This window comes from Crotalus tigris, unplaced genomic scaffold (genome assembly GCF_016545835.1).
Source record: "Crotalus tigris isolate CLP2741 ecotype Arizona unplaced genomic scaffold, ASM1654583v1 scf7180000017953.204902, whole genome shotgun sequence".
NCBI lineage: Eukaryota > Metazoa > Chordata > Lepidosauria > Squamata > Viperidae > Crotalus > Crotalus tigris.
Genome location: NW_024096742.1, coordinates 123,422 through 133,480, shown reverse-complemented (window position 1 = coordinate 133,480; position 10,059 = coordinate 123,422).

The window sequence follows — 10,059 nt, the reverse complement described above, 5'->3', positions numbered from 1 at the left end:
TTAATGCAGCCTAGCACTGTGTTGGCTTTTTTGCCAGCTGCAGCACACGGCTGGCTTCTATTTAAGAGATTGTCCATTAGGACTCCGAGATCCCTCTCACAGTTACTACTATTAAGCAAGGTACCCCCTATACTATACCTGTGCATTTGGTTTTTCTTGACTACATGTAGAACCTTACTTTGTGCCTGGTTTAAGGCCATCTTGGACTTTTGACAGATAGACTGCCAAGAGACGTGGAGGCTCTTCAGCACATCACAGCTCACCAGCTAAGAGGAGAGAAGAGGAAAAATACAGGTACGCCTCGCCTTGCGACCACAATTGAGCCTAAAAATTTGTTGCTAAGTGAAACATTTGTTAAGTGAGTTTTACTCCACTTTACGACCTTCCTTGCCACAGTTCTTAAGTGAATCACTGCAGTTGTTAAGTTAGTAAGACGGTTGTTAAGTGAATCAGGCTTCCCCATTGACTGTGCTTGTCAGAAGGTCGCAAAAGGGGATCACGTGACCCCCCCGGGCGACACTGCAACCGTCATAAATGTGAGTCGCTTGCCAAGCGTCTGAATTTTGATCACGTGATCACGGGGAAGCCACAACCATTCTTAATTGTGAAAAACGGTCCTAAGTCACTTTTTTCAGTGCCGTCGTAGCTTCAAACAGTCACTAAATGAACAGTTATAAGTCGAGGACTGCCTATTTTTTCCAAAGGGCGGAGGCGCCATTCAATACCCACTCGGCAAACCTCAATAAATAGAAATATTTGTGGAAAACTTAAATGATGGGTCGCTCACAGGTGTGGTTGCAAAGGAGTTAGAAGCAGGGATCTTCAAACCTGGCCCGTTGATGACTTGTGGACTTCAACTCCCAGAATTCCTCAGCCAGCATGAGGGAACTATGACCCTTTGATGACTTGTGGACTTCAACTCCCAGCCAGCATGAGGGAACTATGACCCTTTGATGACTTGTGGACTTCAACTCCCAGAATTCCTCAGCCAGCATGCCTGGCTGAGGAATTCTGGGAGTTGAAGTCCACAAGTCACAAAAGGGCCAAGTTTGAAGACCGCTGAGTTGGAAGTAGTTCTCGATTTAACAACTGTCTCGCTTAGCAACAAAATTTGGGGCTTCATTTGTGGTCATAAGCCGAGGACTACCTCTATCTGAAGCTCAAATATGAATTTCTCCTGACAGAGAAATTGTCTTGAAAGTTGGTGATGAGGCCTGACCCCCCCATATTGCCTAACCTGGTTACACATAATGGCGACCCAGTTTCTTTTCCATTTACAGAGACCCTGTTAGCTCAAAGTATTGGCAGATCCCACCCCAATCCTCTTCCTTGTTAGTTAAACCTCCATGGCTCAGCTCATACTTGAGGTAGTCCTCGATTTACAATAATTGAGTGCAAAATTTCTGTCACTAAGCGAGACTGTTATTGAGTGAATTCTGCCCCATTTTATGCTCTGTCTTGCCACAGTTGTTGAGAAAATCACTGTTGTTGTTAGTAACACGGTTGTTAAGTGAGTTTTGCCCCACTTTACGACCTTTCTCGCCACAGTTGTTAAGTGAATCACTGCAGTTTTTAAGTTAGTCACACAGTTGTTAAGCAAATCCGGCTTCCCCCATTGATTTTGCCGGTCAGATGGTCGCAAAAGGGGATCATGTGTCCCTCGGGACACTGCAACCGTCGTAAATACGAGTCATTTGCCAAGTGTCTTGAATTTTTATCATGTGACCCTAGGGATGCTGCAGTGGTCATTAAGTGTGAAAAACCATCATGTAGTTTTTTCAGCGCCGTTGAAACTTCGAATGGTCGCTAAATGAACCGTTGTAACTTGAGGACTAGCTCTATTTCTTCTTTTTTTCCCAGCCTTTGTTTAGTCATCCGAGCATCCTACAAACGCCGCAATAATCAGTTTAAAATATAATATACATCTTGAGCAATAATCTTTTTTTGATGAGGCGACGGTGGAAAAGCTGCTGATGGTAACTTGGCGGACAAGAAGAAGAGCAAAATCATCTGCCTGGGTATTGACAAGATAAAATTTAGCCAGAAATCAGATTTTATTTGGGGGAGTTTTAGACACAGCCCTTCCCCAGAAAGCTGAAAGTTGATGAATGTCGGGGAGCCCAAATTTTACATTAGTTATGGGAAATATTTCCTCATCAACCGATCATCGAAATGGGGCCTAACTTTTCACCTCAGAAAAGCTGCCATATTTTTCAGATTGGCGAGGGGAGTCCACTCTTAAGTGTGACAAGAGACTCCGAAACCCATTAGCCACTCAATTTCCCCTGACAGGTAGTCCTCGACTTGCGACCACAATTGAGTCCAACATTTCTGCCGCTAAGCGAGACATTTGTTAAGTGGGTGTTCGCCCCATTTTACGACTTTTCTTGCCACAGTTTGTTCAGCGGAGCCCTGCAGTTGCAGAAGGTTGATGGATATCAGCCAGCCAAAAGATTACGCTACTTATGGGACTACCTATTATCTGCCACTGGCCTACCTTGCAAGACTGTGCTCATAGCCTCTGCCTTTCCAAACTTTGCACATGCCTTAGGAGAGCTGTTCCCAGACACCCCACGGGCTGTAACTCACAAAAACAACCCCGATATATAGGCAGGTAGATCACAAAAGGAGCAGAATTTCCATGGCTAAGCAAGGATAGTCATGCCTGATGCTATGAGCCTTTTTGCCACCGTTGTTAAATGAATCACTGTGGTTGTCATAAAGTGAGTCCAGCTGCTCCCAGTGACATTTTTTTTTCGGGAAGCCAGCGGGGAAGGTTGCAAACTGCGATCACAAGTACAGGCCGTCGTAAGTACAAGACCATTGCCAAGCATCTAAATTTAGACCACGGGATGCTGCAACGGTTATAACTGTGAGGACCAGTCAATTTTTTGAAGTCATTCAATGAACGGTTATAAGTCGAGAACGTCTTCTGAATTCCAAACTTAAAAAAAAAAAATGACGTTCAGACATACTCTAAAGCCTTGCTCACAGTCTATAGGTAGTCCTTGACTTACAATAGTTCATTTAGTGACCGGTTTTGTGGACATAAGTCGAGGACTACCTGTTCTTTCACGCTTGCTGTTAATGTAGCCTTACAATAAAGTAGAATTTCGAATCTGATTGAGTACAGGTAGCCCTTGAGTTACAACGGCTCATTTAGTGACCGTTTGAAGTTACAACGGCACTGAAAAAGGCGACTTATGACTGTTTTTCACACTTATGACCGTTGCAGCATCCCCGGGGTCATGTGATCAAACTTCAGACGCTGGGCAACTGGCTCACATTTATGACAGTTGCTGTGTCCCAGGGTCATGTGCCAACTTTTGCGACAAAGCCTGACAAAGTCACTGGGGAAGTTAAGAATTCACTTAACAGCCCTGTGCCTCACTTAACAACTCTGGCAAGGGAAGGTGCTAAAAAGGGGCAAAACTCCCTTAACCACTGTCTCACTTAAGAACAAAATTTTGGGGTTCTGTTGTGGTCGTAATTCGAAGTCTAGCTGTAATGGCTCTAGATCAGAACGATCCACATGGGCTCCGTTGAACAGTCCCCAGCTGTGGTTTTTAATTGATAAAAGTGCAAAAAAGGAAGGACCCACAACTAATACAACAGAATAACAGAGTTGGAAGGGACCTTGGAGGTCTTCTAGTCCAACCCCTTGCTCAGGCAGGAAACCAAACACAAACACAATCAAATCAGGGTTGCCATGGGGAAGAAAACAGAATTTCCATCTGCAGGTTTCCAAGAGACAATATTCACACCTGCCAGCAGGAAGTGGTCAGAACCTGGGGACGCCCCTTTGAAAGGGGTTTCCTTGTGGTTTGAGGGGGAAATAAACTCCATTTCCTTCCTAATCTCCTGATCTTTTCCAGGTTTCTCCTCCCCCCCCCTTCCTACCTCCGCCAGGTCGACCTGACCCCCTGAGTCACCTGGAGGAGAATGGGTGCTTTTCAGACACAGGGAACAACAAGGTCCAGGGGAGTCAGCAAGCATTCCACGACTGCTTTCATCTGATGCTCCGGCCTGACCTTGATAGAACAACACAGACCAAGATCTGGCCGGGTTACGCAGGCAAATATGTCAAACTCGAGTCACATTTCAAAGATGAGACGATCAAGGGTTGTTTTCCTTAGAAGCAGAGAGAAATCACCTCTGTGCTTTAAAAAAAAAGAAAAGAAAAAAAACAGTCCTCAACTTACGACCATGAAGTTGCCGTTGCTAAGCGAGATGACTGTTAAGTGAGTTTTGCCCCCGCTTTGTGCCTTTTCTCGCCGCAACAGGTTAAGGGAATCGCTGCAGGGGTTACGTTTGTAAGCGGGAACATTTCTTAAGCACGTTTTGCCCCGTTTTACGACCTTTCCAGCCACAGTAGGGTCAAGTGAATCGCTGAAGTGGTTAAGTCAGGAATACGGTCACTAAGCGAATCTGGCTTTAATAATAATAATAATAATAATAATAATAATAATAAGAAGAAGAAGAAGAAGAAGAAGAAGAAGAAGAAGAAGAAGAAGAAGAAGAAGAAGGAGTAGTTGGAAGAGACCTTAGAGGTCATCTAGTCCAACCCCCCGCTCAGGCAGGAATACTTTGCTTGTCAGAAGGTCGCAAAAGGGGATCACGTGACCCCAAGACTTTGCAACCGTTGTAAATAGGAATCCGTTGCCAAGCGTCCAAATTTTTATCATGTGACCCTGAGGGGAGACGCTGCAACGGTCGTAAGCGTGAAAAATGGTCATAAGTCTTTTTTTTCAGTGCTGTTGTATCTTTAAACGGTCACTAAATGAATGGTTGTAAGTCAAGGACCTATGTTTACATCAGGGCTTCGCTTAGTGACCTGGTTCAATTAATGGGGGTCTCTCAATACACTGGATCACAAACTTCTCAGACGTTAGTAGACACAGGTAGTCCTTGACTTATGACCACAACTGACCCCCCAAATTTTTGTCGCTAAGTGAAACATGGGTTAGTGAATTTCGCTCCATTTGACGACCTTTCTTGCCGTAGTCGCTAAAGGAATCGCTGCAGTGGTTTATGTCGGTAACCCCGTTGTTAAGTGAATCCGGCTTCCCCTGCCAACTTTGCTTCTCCGAAGGTCACAAAAGGGAGTCACGTGACCCTGGGACATTGCGACCATCATAAATATGAGTCAGTTGCCAAGCGTCTGAATTCTGACCGCAAGGTTGCTGCGAACGGTCGTTAAGTGGGAAAAACAATCATAAGTTGTTTTTTGCAATGCCCGTTGCAACTTCGAACGGTCACTAAATGCACTGTTGTAAGTCGAGGACTATCTCAATCAAGAGACCAAATGTCCATAGCTGAATGGAATGAGTGAATGAATGTCACCCTCTCTGCATATTGGGCCAATTAGAAGGCCGGTTTGGCATGGCTCGCTAGGGAATTCTGGGAATTGAAGTCCACCCATGTTAAAAGGGGCCCAGGTTGAGAAACACCGCATTAGTGTATCTTTATAGGCCACCGAAACAGCTTTAAAATTCCAATTTCTGCCCATATTTTAAATTTCTGCACCTTGGTGATTCCGCGTTGTTGTGACAAGGGAGGAAATATTTGTGGAATTAGGCCGTTTGTTTCCACAAATGACACCGAAGGGAGAAGGAGGAGGCTATTTCATTCAGTCCCTCACCTGCACGTACCCGGAATTACACCGAGTAGCTACGTCCTGTTGCACTTGTTTCTGTTTTGGAGAGAAAGCGAAGGTGGTTTTTCATGGGAATTGTAAAATATTTGCATTTCCCTAGGTGAATTTGCCTCTGGGGTTTAGCCAGGTAGAAGCAAAATATGAGTTAAGGAAAATGCTTGGGTGCTTAGTTGCTATGGGTCACCATAGCAAAATACACATAGGGCAATTGGACAGCAGAAAAATCAGGAAATCGAAAACAACATTCAAATTTTATTTTATTTTTTTCTAGGTCTATTTTCAAATCTAACGGCCCCCAAATCTTCCCTTACAATCTGCTTCCAAGACAGATGTCTGCAGCTCCCAAGATGTCTAGGAATAATCTAAGCTGAATCTTCTTGAGCATGTGCAGAGGGCAAAGTCTTTATTTTTTTTCATAGCACCATTTACATAATACACCTTCACCTTGATGCGGATTAGCCAATAACACTATCAGCTTCAAACGATGGCTTTCCTGCCTCAGGCGGGACTATAACTCATCATCTCCTGGTGATTGGTTCAAAGTCACCCAGCTGGCTTTCGTAGCTTGGGCAGAACTAGAACTCACTGTCTCCTGGTTAATGGGTCAAAGTCACCCAGCTTGTTTTTGTACCTCAGGCAGGACTAGAACTCACCGTCTCCTGGTGACTGGTTCAAAGTTACCCAGCTGGCTTTTGTACCTTGGGCAGAACTAGAACTCACCATCTCCTGGTTACTGGGTCAAAGTCACCTAGCTTGTTTTTGTGCCTCAGGTGGGACTGGACTCACCATCTCCTGGTGATTGGTTCAAAGTTACCCAGCTCGCTTTATGCCTTAGGTGGGACTAGAACTCACCGTCTCCTGGTGATTGGTTCAAAGTCACCCAGCTTGCTTTTGTGCCTCAGGTGGGACTAGAACTCACCGTCTCCTGGTGATTGGTTCAAAGTTACCCAGCTCGCTTTTGTGCCTCAGGCACAACCGTATCCTTGATACCTGAATCCCGAGACCAAACTTGTTCTCATTTCTTGCCCCCAGGTACAACTGCAGGGAAATCACAAAAGGCAGCCACAACCAAATGTGCGAAGCCACCATCTTGATTTTTTTTGTCTCCGTCCATGTCCGCATCAGGCTTTAAACCTTGATTTGTTTTAAACAATCAAGTCGTCCTTTAGCATATTCCCTCTAATAGGGGTGCTTCCACAATCGCCCTAATAATTCTGATATTTTTTTTCCCTATCCTTTTTCCTCTTCATGGTCTTAGATGCAGGTGAAGTTTTGAAACATTCTTTCTCTATCCCTTTTTTTCATTTATCACCTTTAAAAATCCTTTGCTATCCCTTATTTTTCTGTTTTGTCTTTTAAACGACCCCGCAAGAGAGGTTTGATAAAAGTTAGGATAACTATATGTCCAAAAACAGGTTTGTTGTATTCTTTCAATCCAACTTAAAAACAACATCCACAAAGCAAAATTGTAAAGATTTGTAAATCCTGTTTGTTTAAAAATTAATTCCATTTAACTGTCTGATTTACATTTCAATGCAGGATTCAAGGTGCCTCTGGTTTCTATTCAGTGTCACATTTACATGCTTTGTGCTTTTTGCGTCTTCCGCATAATGGCACAGGAGTGTTGTAATGTGTAAAAATATCAATTGTGTCATTACACAAATGAGATCATTGGCCCAGATCATCTTTAGAAAACACAAAATTGCACGCAAACACCCTTAAGCATGCAAGCCAGAATTTATTCTGTTGCATCCAGACACCAATAAATTTTACTGTAGATGAACTAAGTTTGAATTATAATTGATTTATTTGTGGTCTCTTGGGAGAGGCAACAAGGAGGTATGATTTAATTTAGTTTTAAATTTAGTAATTTAATTACCAACTTAACTCACTTTCTGGATTTACAGTATAGGGAATCAAACAGTCTGATTGTGCCCAGCACCCCAAAATCTAAAAAAAAAAAGTTTAGAATTAAACAACCTTTGTATGTGTGAATCTAACAACTGTGCCTTTCTTTAGTCGTAAAATATGTCCAAACAACCCCTGAAATAAGTTAAAATTAAAGACTGCAGTAGAAACCTTGTACTTCAATGGATCTCATTATTAGTTGATGAAATCCATGGAGATTTGCAGATAAATAAAGATCTTACCCTTTAAAATAACTGAAGTTTTTAAAATAAATATTTTAAAATTAAAGTTTTATCCTTTAAAACCAGAGGCTCTTGTGACATTTGCAAAAACCACAAAAAATCCAGTAAGCATCATGTTAAATTCCCCCTTTGAAGACTGTGGTTTACTAATGTAGAGTTAAAAGCTAAATTTAAAATGATTATATGTTGGAGATACCCCCCCCCCAAAAAAAATCTGTTCAGCATAGTAAATCAGGACTACTTTAAAGTTGAATAAAGTAATGGGTAACGCAATAAATAAAATAAATGCATGGTTCAAGAAACAAAGCTGTCTAAAAAATGCAAGGAATTATACAGAGAATAACAGACTTAGAAGGGACCTTGGAGGTCTTCTAGTCCAACCCCCTGCTAAAACAGGATTGGTAGTTGATAATTCTTTGGGGCCCTTTCACAAAATGGCTGCCAGGGAGGTGCTCGCTCATTGGCTGCCATAAAACAAAGATGCTCTCAAGTCACTGGTGACTCTTAGGCACAATGACGTAGTTTTGTTAGCAAAAAATGCAGAATTGCTTTTACATTGTTTTCCAGAATATAACAGTCTCAGGGTCTCTTAGTGGTCTCCTTTCCAAGCACCAACTGATGCTGCTTAATACGCAAATGCAAAATTGCTGCCACCAGCGGTGTCCATGGAGGAACTAATCCATGACATGCCAGCATGCTATTGTCATGCCCGCCCACATTATCCCCCCTAATTAATTTCATTTTGGGGCAAAATTCCTCTCAAACAAGCATTTTGCAGCTTGGACTTTTTCAATATTATAATTAATCCCCTGCAATCCAGCTGCTTTATTGGAAATTGATCAGGTTGGGCTTCCAGTAGTAGTAGTAGTAGTAGTAGTAGTAGTAGTAGTAGTAGTAGTAGTAGTAGTAGTAGTAGTAGAGTAGTTTTAGTAACAACAACAACAACAATAATAATAATAATATGCCAAATCCAGTCTGAACATCTGGCTGACTGGGCAATGGTTCAATAATAACAATAATAATAATAATAGTGCAAAGAAGCAAAGATCATATGACCCTGGGACACTACAACCGTCGTAAATATGAGTCAATCACCAAATGTATGAATTCTTTTTTTTTAAATATGTTTCATTGATTTTTAACATAATCACCTTAATATTTGGTAAGCAACGTGTTGTCTGAGAGTGTTTAAAAAACAATAACAATTAATTTCTATAATTCTGTAGTAGCTTTACTTGATTTTCTCTTTTCCTAATAATACTCTTTTGCCAACCTTAAATTAATAGTTGTTATTTGAATAAATGACAATTAAATATAGACATTTTTCTCATGTTTCTGCAAATAATAGCCACATCTTTTCTAATCGATCGTCTTGATTGCCTGTCATAGACCCTGTTTACCAAATTCTTATTTAAATTTGTTTTCCCCACAATATTCAAAGCATTCTTACTGGTTAAGATTTTCTCAAAATTAGTTACGCTTAAGTATTTAAGTCTTCTTTCTCATACAAGCCATCACATTTTTACATTTCTCATACCTTAAAACAAAAATAAGAAAAAAGAAAAAAAAACAACAGAGAAAACATTTCTTTTATATAAATCATCCCAACATTTTTATATTTCTCATGTCAAAAAACCAAACATAAAAGAAAAAAGAAAGAAAATATACTATGTATGTTACTTGAGGGGCTCATCCTTCTTAAACTAATCTTCATTTATATTCAAAATCTTTCTATTTCTTTAACCATATTCAAACAGATGTTTAATTTTTAAATATTCCCTCTGGTAATTCTCATCATCTAATTTCTTAATTCTCACTTTTGCCTTTTTTTTTTTTTTTTGCCAAACGTCTTTCCTGTTCAATATGCTTTGTTGAATCAAATAATCTTCCCATAATCTTATAAATGTTGTTGCTGGTACAAAAGGCAAAACAGGTAAGATGTTTTTATAGGAAGGTTTTGCCCCTTCGTATTCACTGAGAATCTTTCTTTCTTTCTTTCTTTCTTTCTTTCTTTCTTTCTTTCTTTCTTTCTCTTTCTTTCTTTCTTTCTTTCTTTCTTTCTTTCTTTATTTATTTATTTTATTCATTTTATTTATTAAACACCATAGAAAATGGGCAATTTGAAATATTTAAATTGGGATTTCCCAAAGTCTTGGCACACAACAGACCAGATTTAGCACTGGTTGAAAAAAAGGGAACTATGGTTTTGTTGGTATGGAGATACCAGGGGAAATTATAGAATAGAAGAATAAA